This window comes from Cannabis sativa, unplaced genomic scaffold, assembly GCF_029168945.1.
Source record: "Cannabis sativa cultivar Pink pepper isolate KNU-18-1 unplaced genomic scaffold, ASM2916894v1 Contig1, whole genome shotgun sequence".
In the NCBI taxonomy this organism is placed as follows: domain Eukaryota; kingdom Viridiplantae; phylum Streptophyta; class Magnoliopsida; order Rosales; family Cannabaceae; genus Cannabis; species Cannabis sativa.
The window spans coordinates 2,348,535-2,363,028 of NW_026870037.1; positions in this window are offsets into that span (position 1 = coordinate 2,348,535).

A 14,494-nucleotide genomic window follows, 5' to 3' on the forward strand; every position below is an offset into this window, starting at 1 on the left:
GTCGTCTTAGGAGAGCTGCCAGTCTGCGAGTCTTGCCTAGAAGGTAAAATGACCAAACGTTCTTTCTCTGCAAAGGGAGAGCGTGCCAAAGAACCCCTAGGGTTAGTACATTCAGATGTTTGCGGACCGCTGAATGTAAAAGCCAGAGGAGGTTATGAGTATTTCGTCACTTTCATTGACGATTTCTCTAGATATAGTTTTCTTTACCTAATGCAAAAGAAATCGGAAACTTTTGACAAGTTTCAGGAATTTCATGCTTTGGCTCAAAACCAATTGGGTAAAACATTAAAGATCTTGCGAACTGATAGGGGTGGAGAATATATGGATATGCAGTTCAAAGATCATTTAATTGAACTTGGAATTGAATCCCAATATACTGCCCCTAGCACTCCACAACAGAATGGAGTTGCAGAAAGAAGAAATCGCACTCTCTTAGAAATGGTTAGGTCTATGCTGAGTTACTCAACTCTGTCTACGTCCTTCTGGGGATATGCTATTCAAATGGCAAACGACATTTTGAATGTTGTTCCATCTAAAGCAGTCCCTAAGACACCCGTCGAACTATGGAATGGTCGCACACCTAGTTTGCGCCATTATAGGATTTGGGGGTGCCCTGCTCACGTCTTAAGAAAGAAAGAAAGCAAACTGGAATCGCGAACTGAGGTTTGCATGTTTGTCGGGAATTCTAAAGAGACTAGGGGTGGACTATTCTATAGTCACAAGGATAACAAAGTGTTTGTCTCCACAAATGCTACTTTCCTTGAAGAGAACTATATGAAAGACAACAAACCGAAAAGTGAAATTGTATTAGAGGAAATGCTCACAGATACTGTTCCTTCAAATGGACCATCTTCTTCTACTCTAGAAGAGGAACATCCCACTCCCTCAGTTGTAGCAACTGAGAAAACTACTACTAGAGCTCCTGTTCAGAAAGTCACCGCTCCTCGTCGTAGTGGGAGGGTTTCTACAAAACCATCTCGTTATGGCTTGGATGGTGAAATCAATATGGTCGTTGGTGACGGTATTGATTACGACCCATTGACCTATAAACAGGCAATGGCAAGTCCGCAACGGAAGCGATGGTCAGCCGGTATGGATTCAGAAATGGATTCCATGAAGAAGAACAAAGTCTGGGAATATGTAGAACCACCTGAAGATTTTCGTCCAATTGGATGTAAATGGGTCTACAAGAAGAAAAGGGGTGCTGGAGGCGAAGTCGAAACTTTCAAAGCTAGACTGGTCGCCAAGGGTTATACCCAAAGAGAAGGTGTGGACTATGAGGAAACTTTTAGTCATGTTTCCATGCTTAAATCCATCCGAATTCTTCTCTCCATAGCTGCCGCTTTAGATTATGAAATCTGGCAAATGGATGTCAAGACAGCCTTTCTTAATGGGCTTCTTGAAGAAACCATCTATATGGAGCAACCAGAAGGTTATGTTCTTCCTGGGCAGGAGAATAAAGTTTGCAAATTAAATAGTTCCATATATGGGCTTAAGCAAGCTTCTCGCTCATGGAACAAAAGGTTTGATGAGATCATCAAGACCTACGGCTTTCATCAGAATGAAGATGAACCTTGTGTTTACCAACTCAAGGAAAACCAAGTAGTAGTATTCCTGGTCCTTTATGTTGATGACATTTTGATCATTGGAAACAATGTCAAGAAAATGACTCACATCAAGGAATGGCTTGACACTCAATTCGACATGAAAGACTTGGGTGAGGCAGCCTATGTTCTTGGTATTCAGATTGTCAGAAACCGAAAGAACAGATCCCTTGCTCTCTCTCAAACAGCTTACATTGACAAAGTTCTTGAGAGTTTTTCCATGAACAATACCAAAGGGGCAAACATGCCCTCTAGACATGGTATCCGTCTATCTAAGGAACAGTGTCCTACTGATCCTCAAGAGATAGAAGACATGGCAAAAGTTCCTTATGCTTCTGCAGTTGGGAGTCTGATGTATGCTATGCTATGCACTAGACCTGACATCTGCTATGCAGTTGGAATCGTGAGCAGGTATCAGTCAAATCCAGGAAGGGTACATTGGAACGCAGTTAAGTATATTTTGAAATACTTAAAGAGTACAAGAGATTATGTATTAGTCTACAAGGGTGGTGCTTTGAATCCCTTAGGCTATACAGACTCAGATTTCCAAGGATGTCTTGAAGACAGGAAATCTACATCTGGGATGGTGTTTACTCTTGGGGGTGGAGCAGTAGTTTGGAGAAGTGCTAAACAAACTGCGATTTCGGATTCTACCATGGAGGCAGAATACATAGTTGCGGCTGAAGAAGCTAAAGAGGTTGTCTGGCTTAGGAAGTTCTTCACCAGTCTTGGTGTAGTTCCTGGAATGGAAAGGCCTCTAGTCCTGCTCTGTGATAACACTGGAGCTATAGCCAACAGTAAGGAACCTCGGAGCCACAAGAGAAGTAAGCACATAGAAAGAAAATATCATATTATCAGAGAATATGTGGCAAGAGGGGATGTACTGGTGGAGAAAGTGGATACGCAGGATAACTTGGTAGATCCATTCACCAAAGTCTTGGCAGTAACTTCATTCGAAAAGCACCGTCAGAATTTAGGATTAATTGAAATGTACTGATTTGTTTTATATTAGTGCAAGTGGGAGTTTGTTGGGTTTTATGCCCTAAATAAAACTCTGTTTCAATGTAATCCAGATTATTCTATATCAATAAAGTAACAGAAGTAATTCACTTGTGTATGTTTTGGTTCACTTAATCAATTGCTTGTCTATTTGATTTATAAATTCATCCAAACCCCTTTCACATACTTGAACATGTTTATTGTGTTGTCAACACAGTGGAAAATAAACATGACTATGTGAATAAAGTATTCCTAGATTTATCAGAACACTGGGTTTCACTGATATGACAATCTACAACAGAGTTTACTTACATTTGGAGAAATGTTATGTTCTTTCCAGAACATAGGTTAAAGTAAAGCTCAGGTTGGATGCATGGAGTATGCATTGGAATGGACCGATATTGAACTTTGAATTAGATTTTGAAACTTACCGTAAACATCTATTCAATTCAATATCAGAAGTTGATCCTAGATCACATGATCTAAATCCTGATATGGTTAGGCTTAATTTCAAGAGTGTTATTCGTGTTCTTTGATTTGTTAGTTAAGCCTAAAACTGTAGTCTGGGCAATACATACATTTTGGGAACACGGTAGTGCGATTGAGTGGGAGCGCTAACATAAATATGGAATCTATAGCTTCTATCTGGCGAATAGTAAGCAAAGGGTGATCTCCTTCGAGCTTAACCAAACGAGATAAATGATTGAGTACTCATTTCACTTAGTTGAAATATCATTTATACATGGTTAAGTGTTTTAAGGATAAAATACATTGTAGTGTGTTACGGTAATCTAAGTCCCTTTACAGTGTAGATCATCCATATAGAGGATCATTGATCACATTAGGATTATAACAATGGATAACTAATAATGTGTCTATGTGGTGGAACATATAGAGCATTCTATATACTGAGAGTGCAATTCTGAGTTCTATGTGTGGATTCAACGAAGAATTAATAAGTCAGTGAATTTAAGTGGTAAATTCAAGATCTGCTTATTGGAAGCTCGGATATATAGACCCATGGTCCCCTCACTAGTTGAGATGATATTACTTGTAGGACTCATTTAATTGATTTTAATTAATCAATTAAGAATTCTCAAGATAAACTTGTCAGTTTGAGAATTTGACACTCATTAAGGGCAAAACAGTAAATAGAGATTTTGAAGGGCATATTTATTAATTGGGAAACTTTAATTAGTTTCATTATTAATAAAATAAATGATAATATATTATTTGATAATTATTTTTAATTATTAAGTAATTAGATTTATCATTAATATGGTTGAACAATGGAAATGGCAATATTTCACAAAAAGGGAAATTATCAAGTGTAGGAAAAAGGAAAGTTGGAAAAGAGGCAAGCCTTGTTCCACATTGCCTAGGCCGGCCCCCTTTACCTTCCTTTTCCCTTGATTTTCTCAGTTCAAAATGTCAATCATAGCCCTTGGTGGTCTTCTATAAATAGAAGGCAAAGGCTTCAGATTTTAACACATCTCTGTATCTCTGAAAAAGCTTTTCTCAGCATTATTCTGAAAGAGTTTTCTCTCAAAAAATTCTCTCTGAGCCGCCACCCTCTCTCTCTCTATACCTTCACTGTTTCGAAATATATGAGTGCTAGAGTAGTGCCCACACACATCAAGTAATACCTCAATCATAGTGAGGAAGGTTGTGTAGATTTCAGAGACAACAAAGAAGGACTTTCGGGCTTAGATCTTGATTATACTCTGCTACAGAAAGGAATCAAGGGTTAGAGATCTGAGTGGGAGGAGACATATATATTCCGCTGCAATCACTGTAAGATTTCTGATACTCTTATGTGTTTAATTTCATATCGTTTTAGAAGTTCATATTTAGGTTGTTAAATCAACATACTTGTGAGTAGATCTAAGATCCTGGTAAAATAACTTCCAACACTAAGATCCTGGTAAAATAAATTCCAACAGCTACCACAAGTACTTTGGGCTCACAGAACTATCGAAAAGACGGTAACGGGACACACTCCCTTCTCACTAGCATTTGGCTCAGAGGCAATGTTACCTGTAGAAGTGAACATCTCGACTCATAGACGAGAGTTTTATGATCAAGAAGAAAACCAAGAACTCCTAAAATTATCCTTGGATCTACTTGATGAAAATGAACTCAGTCGCAAATCACTAATGCAGCGTTTTAACACTGAATTACAAGATACTTCAACGAAAGAGTCAAGAAAAGACTATTCAATGATGGAGACTTGGTGTTAAGGAGAGTATTTGCAAACACGAGAGATGCGTCTGCAGGATTGTTCATCCAGAACTGGGAGGGTCTATATGTAATGGAAGCAGTAGTAGGAATCAGAGTTTACAAATTGGCTCGGATAAATGGCTCGCTAATAAAGAACTACTGGAACGTGGAACATTTGCGACCCTACTACCAATAAATTAATGATGTAACTCACATTGCTGATGTAATATTTTAACTTCAGTTATGAATAAAGAGAATCATTTCTTTTATTTAAGTAATTACAAAGCTTCACTCTTTAAAATTACTTAAGGGGCATTTATGTATGATTAACCGGAATTCATCTTGAAATACATGATATAATTCAAACCCATAACTTTAATTTTTTTTTAAAGTTTTTGGTCAAACCTTTCTGACGAGAAGGGGATCAAACCATCATAACTTTTATATTTAAACCTGTCTGACGAGAAAGGAAAATCAAAAGTTATAAACTTGCATACAAAGCTGAATATTAACAGTTCACGCAAGATAGGAAAGTATTAAACGAGACATAGAGATGTCTTGATAAAAGTACTTAAACCTAGTATGTGGATAGATAATATAACTATTCATAAAAGAAATAAAAAATGTACAAAGTGATAAAATCATTACAAGCACATTCAAGTTTGCTTAAGACAGATAATAACTGCCATTGCGAGGCAGAATTGACAACTGCTCATAAATCAATCTGGTAGATTACTAACTACTTAAATAGGAAAATTACGAGCAATGGAAAGACCAAAAGTACTATGTATTTGATCAAAATATGTTGTTTACATTGTGAATAAAAATGCAAGCAAACAAAAATATGTTAAGTTCGAATGAAAAAGCACAAGGCATTTAAGATAAGTTGGTTTACAAACTTGTCCGTACAAAAATGCCACTAGGGGCAAACTATTAGGCCATTTTCTTAAACAAAGAGTACAAGATTATTTATAGAGGACATGAGAGCTCGAGAAAGACCGTCTACACGTAGCCCGAGAAAGACCGTCTACACGTAGCTTGAGAAAGGCTATCTACACGTAAAAGGACTCAACCTCTGCATAGTCCTCATTCTCTGCAACAGAAGACCTCCATTTCTTGCATCAGAAGATCCCATTTCATGCAGCAGAGATCTCATTCCTTGCGGCCGAGACCTCATTCCTAGTCTCGGGAAATTTTTAAACACCAGTGATTGGTTGGTTCGGAGACTTCCTTGTGCAAGCCTTGGTCTTGAGCCATTTGGATTCTTTAGTAGAATCCATGACCTCGCCAACTGGGATTACTTTCTTCCTGGATCCCTTGTCAGTCTGAGGAGGACCTCTGTGTTGGAATTATTTTACCAGGATCTAGATTTACTAATAAGTATGTTTCATTAACATCCTAATATGAATTTCTAAAACAATGAAATAAACACATATAAAGCTTAAGAAACCTTACATTGATTGCAGCAGAATATAATGACTCCTTCCGTTCAGATCTCTAGCCCTTGATTCCTTTTTGTAGCAGAGCATTATCAAGATCTGGACCTGGATCTCTTTCTTTCCTTCTTGTTGATTGGATTCTTCACAGTCTTACACACTATGATTGAGATACCACTTGATGTGTGTGGGCACTCACTCTATCACTCAAGGTATGAAAATATGAAGAGAATAAGAAGAGAATATGGTTCGGCTATGCTATAGGAAAGGAGGCTTAAAATTTTACTGAAGGTGACTTTTTTCTTCTTCTACTTTAAGTGTGAGCCATCACTATCTATTTATAGGCAACCACCTAGGTTTAGGTTAGGATTTATTATCCATTAAAATAATGATGAAATTAAATGGAAAATACATTACCTAGTGGCCGGCCATAGGATGTATTGGGCCCCACTTGGAATTTTTCATTTTATCACAATCTTTCCTTATTTTCTCAAAAATGCAATTTTTCCAATTCTAACCATTTAAATGTCAATTCTAATTATTTAATAACTAAAATTAATTATTAAATAATATTGTCATTTAATGTATTTATTAATTAGACTTAATAAAGTCTCTTAATTAACAAATAAAACCTAGGATCTCTTTTCTTCACATTTAAGCCATTGCTTAGTGAAAATTCATAAACTAGACATAGTCTAGTTTTAGAATTGTACTTGATTAACTAAAATCAATTAACTGCGTCTTACAAGAAGTATGGTCTCAACTAGTATGGGGACCATGGGCCTATATAACCGAGCTTCCAATAAGCTGATCTAGAATTTGCCAAGTAAATTCACTAACTTATTAGTTCCTCATTGCATCCACTCATAGAACATGGAATTGCACTCTCAGTTACATAGAACGCTCTATATGTTCCATGATATAGATACGCTATTAATTATCCATTGTGATAATCCCAATAATCAATGATCCTCTATAGATGATCTACATTGCATAGGGATAAATTACCGTTACACCCTTTCAATGTATTTTATCCTTAAAACACTTGGCCACCTATAAACGATATTATAGTGAACTAATATAGTCACTAAAATGAGCACTCTATCATTTATCTCTATTTAGAAGGCTCAAAGGAAATCATCGTTTCACTTCTAAATACCTATAGAAGCTATAGATTCTATATCTATGATTAGCGCTCCCACTCAATTGTATTATCATGTTCCCAAAATGTACGTATCACCCTGACCAAAAAGTAGGCTTAACTAACAAATCAAAGAACATGAATAACACTCTTGAAATTGAACCTCACCATGTCAGGATTAAGATCATTTGATCTAGGATCAACTAGGTGATATTGAATTGAATAGATATTACGGTAAATTTATCATATATAATCCAAGTTCAATATTGGTCCCTTCCAATGTATACTCCATACATTCGATACTGGTAAACTTTGCCAATGCCCTGGAAAGCACATAACACTTATCCAAGGTGTAAGTATACCTATTGCTGATCATCATGCCAGTTTAAATCCAGTGAACTGACAAATCAGGGAATTAAACTTTTGAACATATAATCACGATTATATTCCACTGTTCTGATAACATTATAACCATGAACAAATACATATGTTCTGGACTTAATAGAATTTATACATTAATTATAATCATGAAATAAATCATGTGAACCATGCAACATAAAATGTGATTTCTGATCTTTATTAATTAGTAAATCTGATTATATTAAAATGGGTTTTATTTAGGTCACAAAACCCAACACTCTGAATTCGCTCTCAAAATCTACGTCCATCCCTGTAGAGACAAAAGATAAAAGATCAATGAAACAACAGTGGTAAAAAGGAAAAATGACGAATTCAGATCAGACCACCATTCACAGAGGATGATGCTTACCCTCAAAAACCTCTTGTGGGGATCGCCTGTAACGATCGACAATACCTATTGGGTTTGGATTAATCAGACGATCTTCAGCCTTAGAATCCTTCGTTTCCAATTTAAATTGAGGATTGAAGCCTTTGAGAACGTATGGAGAGGAAAAGCAATTAGTATATTCCGGTGGTACGGGTTTTGAAGGATAATTTTCTGAGTTTGGATGGGACATCTTGGCGAGAGAATGACAATCTAATTTCTGGATGAAACTCACCAAAAACCAAAAGGGATTATGACGAATATACCCTCTGTAAGCATTTAAAAAGAACTTTTAAGGGGCAATTATTATACCCGAAATTTAGCTACCATTTTAATGGAGGACACGTGTCAAGTTAAGGAGAATATGGATCGATGCGTGTAACAGTAATTACATTTAATGGAATAACTCATTAAATGTGGAAGTAACAGAGTATATTTGCAACTTGCTGACTATAAGGTCCATGCGAGATAAAAGATATGCAAACTGTTGCTTCATGTATTAATGAGAAACTATACGACATTGGATGCACAAGGTGAGACATCAACTTCTTTATGCCTGGAAAAACGTAAGCGATGCATAATGACTGTAAAGACACTTAGCGTATAATATACAAACTAAGTACAACAGTCGGGCGAACCTAAGAAACTAATAGCAAGGCGCCTATCTCGCTATAAGAAGGCCCGTTCATGTTACTTTCACCAATCAATTTCATATATCTTTCAGTGAGACTTATAGTCTTGACGAGTCAGAAGCTGACATTCAAATTATGATGACTGCTGAAGTAATCTTTGTAATTAAGAACTGCAATTGTCAAAATGAGATGTTATGCCTTCCAGCAAAGAAGCAACGAGGCGTACATCTTCAACCTCGGAAAGATAGGGGAAAATCTCTAGCTCGCTATCAAGGTCATTAGTATTGAGTTCATGTCGAGACATCCCAGAACGTTATGATTTAAAACGTGTTTAAATACACGATCATTTTGACCCAGTAAAAGCGAATAAATCACAGCTGTGTGTTATTCAAATAATAACCACATTTATACTACGTGATATGTAATCAAACCCCATGATTTCAGGGAAGAATTGTTATAAAAGATTACAGTCAACTCTGTAAGTAACTGTTTCCTATGTGATTATAAATAGATGCAAGTTAGACTGAAAAATGGACGAAAAAATCAAAAGAATAAAGGCCCTTAGAAACCATCAGAAATCTAATAAGATTGACTCGTGGACTATGCAGAATTTTAACTACAAAATCACGTAAAAAACCTTTGTGTTCATTTTCTTCTCTTTACTGTTTTTATTTTTCTGTGCAAGTTTTGTTGGGTTTTATGCCCTAAATAAAACTCCATTTCAATATAATCTATTTTATTTAACATCAATAAAGAAACATAAGTATTTTTCATTCATTTGGGTATGTTTTGGTTCACTTTATCAATTGCTTGTCTATTTGATTTATAAATTCATCTTAAACTCTTTTCACATACTTGATCTTGTTTATTGTATTGCCATCACATTGGAAAGTAAACATGACTATGTGAATAAAGTTTCCTAGATTTATCAGACACAGGGTTTTACTGATATGATAATCTACAACAAGAGTTTACTTGCATTTGGAGAAATGCTATGTTCTTTCCAGAACATTAGTTAAAGTAAAGCTCAGGTTGGATGCATGGAGTATGCATCGGAAGGGACCGATATTGAACTTTGACTTAGATTTAATTAAACTTACCGTAAAATATATTCAAGTCAATATCGCCAAGTTGATCCTAGATCAAATGTTCTTAATCCTGTTATGATTAGGCTCAATCTTGAAAGGCTATTCTTGTTCTTTGATTTGTTAGTTAAGCCTACTTTTAGGTCAGGGTGATACGTATATTTTGGGAACACGGTAGTGCAATTGAGTGGGAGCGCTAACATAAACATGGAATCTATAGCTTCTATCTGGCGAATAGTAAGCAAAGGATGATCTCCTTCGAGCTTGACCAAACGAACATAAATGGTGGAGTACTCATTTCACATAAGCTGAAATATAATTTATACGGGGTCAAGTGTTTTAAGGAGAAAATACATAGTAGGGTGTTACAGTAATCTAATCCCTTTACAGTGTAGATCATTCGTATAGAGGATTATTGATCAAATTAGGATTATAACAATGGATAACTAATGATGCGTCTATATGGTGGAACATATAGAGCATTCTATATCATGAGAGTGCAATTCTAAGTTCTATGCGTGGATTCAACGAAGAATTAATAAGTTAGTGAATTTTAGAGCTAAATTCTTGATCTACTTATTGGAAGCTCGGTTATATAGACCCATGGTCCCCGCACTAGTTGAGATAATATTGTTTGTAAGACTCATGTAATTGGTTTTGATTGATCAATTATGATTCTCAAATTAGACTAGTTCTATTTGTGAAATTTTCACTAAGTAAGGGCAAAATTGTAAAGAAAGAGTTGTTAGGGGCATATTTGTTAATTGTGATACTTTGTATGGTTCAATTAATAAATATGATAAATGAAAATATTATTTAATAATTATTTATAGTTATTAAATAGTTAGAATTGGCATTTAAATGGTTGAATTAGAAAATTGGCGTTTTTGAGAAAATCAGATACAAAAGTGTTAAAACTGCCAAATTTCAAAAAAAAAACAAGGCCCAAACCTAATAAGCCATGGCCGGCCACTTTTGTAGGCAATTTAAACTGATATTTTTATTATTTTAATGCCAAATAATTCAAACCTAACCCTAGTGGAATGCTATAAATAGGTAGTGAAGGCTTCAGGAAAAATACACTTCTGATTCAGAAAACCTGAGCCTCTCTCTCTACCTTGGCCGCCACCCTCTCTCTCTCTCTCTCTCTCTCTCTCTCTCTCTCTCTCTCTTCTTCCTTGATTATTTCGAAACACCTTAGTGATTAGAGTAGTGCCCACACACAGCAAGCAATACCTCAATCATAGTGAGGAAGATCGTGAAGAAAGATCAACAGCAAAGGAGTTTCAGCATCAAAGATTCAGAGAAAGAGATCCAGGTTTAGATCTTGATAATACTCTGCTACAGAAAGGATACAAGGGTTAGAGATCTGAACGGAAGGAGTCATTTAATTCCGCTGCACCCAATGTAAAGTTTCCTAAACTTTATATGTGTTTATTTCATCGTTTTAGAAAGTTCATATTTAGGGTGTTAATCAACATACTTGTGAGTAGATCTAAGATCTTGGTAAAATAATTTCCAACAACTGGCCTCAAAGCCATGGTAATTGATTTGCTTGCAAGAAATTTGGACTTTAAAACGATTGTTTGATGTTTTGGATGATATCATGTTGTATTGAGTGTTATTTGATGATTGATTGATGTTTGTGAATTTTTGTAAAAAATAATTGAATATCTGTTTCTAGAATTATTTTTATTGGATAGTATGGAAACAATTAAGCAAGTTACTTTTTTACAGAACTCAATTTCGATTTAATTTGAATTAGTTATGATTTTTTGAAGATTCGAAAAAAAGATAGGGTTGCTGGATTTCCCCCTGCGCGCGCGGAAATCATGCGTGACACGCATCCTCCGAGAAAACTCGGCCCAGCACCCAGCACGCGCGCGCGGACGGGTATGCACTGCATCCCGTCCGTACAGCTTGCATTTTTTTCGTTTTTCTTCGTTTTTTCATGCTTTTTCATGGAATTAACTTCCGATTTTTTGTGTAGTTCTGTATTTATATATTAACTATTCCTAATTCAACTCTAATTATCATAATGAATTAATTTAATATTTTTTAAATTTAATTCATGATATTAGTGTAATTTGAATTTGAAATAGTCAATATCTATCTTTTTTGCTTAATTATCTATCTTATTTATAAATTTGCTTATATCTTATCTTATTTTTAAATTTAAGGTGAGATTTTAAATTTTTTAAATTATTTTTTTTTATAAATAATTTGACCTTATTTAAATTTAAAATAAGATAACTATAATCATGTAATTTTAAATAGATGTAAGATATTTTGCTAACTTTTAAATTTTGTTATTTTATTTATTTAAATTACATTTAAAATCTGAAAAAGATATTCATTTATCTTTTTTAATTTTTTATTTAATTTTTATTTATAAAATAACATTTAATTTTTAAAAGTAGTTAGCAAATTTTGAAATGATATTTAGGTTGGTTGAAACCTAATTTTTCAAAATTGTAGGTTTAATTTTAAATTTAAATTTTTTAATTTAATTTCGAATTTTTCAATTTTTTTTTAATTAATTAATTCATTTTTTTTCGAAATTATTTAATTTAAAATTAAATAAATCCTACATCCAACTATCCAGCTAACCTTGTTGCAGGAGAATGTGTTTTAGCTTGTGTGTAAGTTTTTAAAACCTATTATTGCTTGATTGCAAAAAGCCATGGTTAACTTGTTGACAGATCCAATGATCTGATTTTAACTCATGGCTCCCTTGGTCAAGTTAATAATTTGTAACAGGTATATTTACAATCTTCTTTCATCTGTGTATGACCTAGCAACATGATAGAACCCATCCAAAGTGTGCCTGTGTGAGCCTATGTGTTTAATTTCATTATAGATGCATATAGGTTGTTATTGCTAAATAAAATGTCATAGTTCTTGATAGATTTTATTTAGGCCCATTTAGTTTTTGGGCCTATTCAATTAATAACAATTGTTCATTTTAAGGTTAAATTCTTCTCTTTTGGGCCTTGTGTGAGAGTTGGGAGCCATAGTAGTGGGTACGACATACTGAACCCAGCACCCCCTCACATGAACCACCCCAATTGTGAAGGCCCATTTGTCTGATTTGAATAACTGTACTAGGTTAATTAAACTAGTTTAACCTAATAAAATTGATTAGCAACATAATTAATTTCATTTATTTTGAAATTAATTTAAGAAAACCATAGTTTAAAGAATTTTATATTCTAAGCTAAACTATATGTATATTCTTGTATTTAATTAAATATAGAATTATAACCATCTAGATTCTTTCTGAATCTTAATTTAAATTTTTCATTAAATATTCCTATTTAAGTTGATATTTAGTTATCTACAACTAACCAACTTAAATCTGAATATCTTTTGGATTTAAAATTTCAAAATTAAATTGAGGAATTTTAGGTATTGGTTATTAAGATTCTTTAGATATTTTTTAAGTTAATATCTTTTCGAATAGTAACTTAAAATGGAATATTTTAGATATTTTTTAAGTTAATATCTTTTCAAATATTAACTTAAAATGGAATATCTTCAAATTAAGTGGTTACAACTTAATTTTAATTTTATTAAATATGATTTGAAAGATATTTAAGTTGATTTTTTAGATTATTCTAAAACAACTTAAACAAGATATTTTCAAATTTGTTCCATTTTAATTCGAATTTATTTTTTCGAATTTAAATAATAATTGAAATTTAATTAAAGTTGATTTTTTATTTAAACCAACTTTGATTTGTAATTTTTCATTATTATAATATGGAACTTGTTCGATATTTATTCGAATTTATTTTTCGAATTAAATAATAATTGAAAATTAATTAAAGTTGATTTTTTTATTTAAACCAACTTTAATTTGTAATTTTTTATTATTATAATATCGAATAAAATGATTATACAAAATACATATTTATTTTTAAATAATGAGCTTTTAATCAAGAGACATTCGATCTCCATTGTTGGTTTTACATCGCGTTTGTTTTAGTGAGTAATCCTCCCTAATGGAGGAACGTTCATTAGCAATTTCGCACCGTTTAATCTCGAAAGATAAGTAGTTTGTAAGTGTTTTGTATGGTATAGATCACCCTAATGGTGGCAACCATACTTGACTTGCAAATTATGAAACAATGGTGGAAGCTCATAAGATAGAATTGCCTTGACTCTCGCCTAAACGGGACAACGCTGAATTCCAATCTTGATCGAATAAAAGGTTGCTAGAATGGTTATCATTTTAGATGAGCTGACAACTCTAGTCAATGAATGATGCTTTGACTCTCACCTAAACGGGACACTGTATCAGTTTGTTGAAAAACCTCAGAAAATAAACTATGTTAGATTTAGTATTTCTATAACATATGTGATTATTTGTTATTTTCTGAACTGTGTATGAATTTATGAACCAAAACCTTACTTCTGTTTTATTGATGTGTTGTAGTGTCATTATGAATAACCTTCACCCCGATCCTCTCCTAGTTAATATCTTAGCAAAAGAACTCTATAATGTGAAAATGCATCCTGGTAGTTGCATAAATTCGCACATGTTGATGATGAATCTGAAGTTCCAAAAGGCAAATCTACTAGGAATTGATT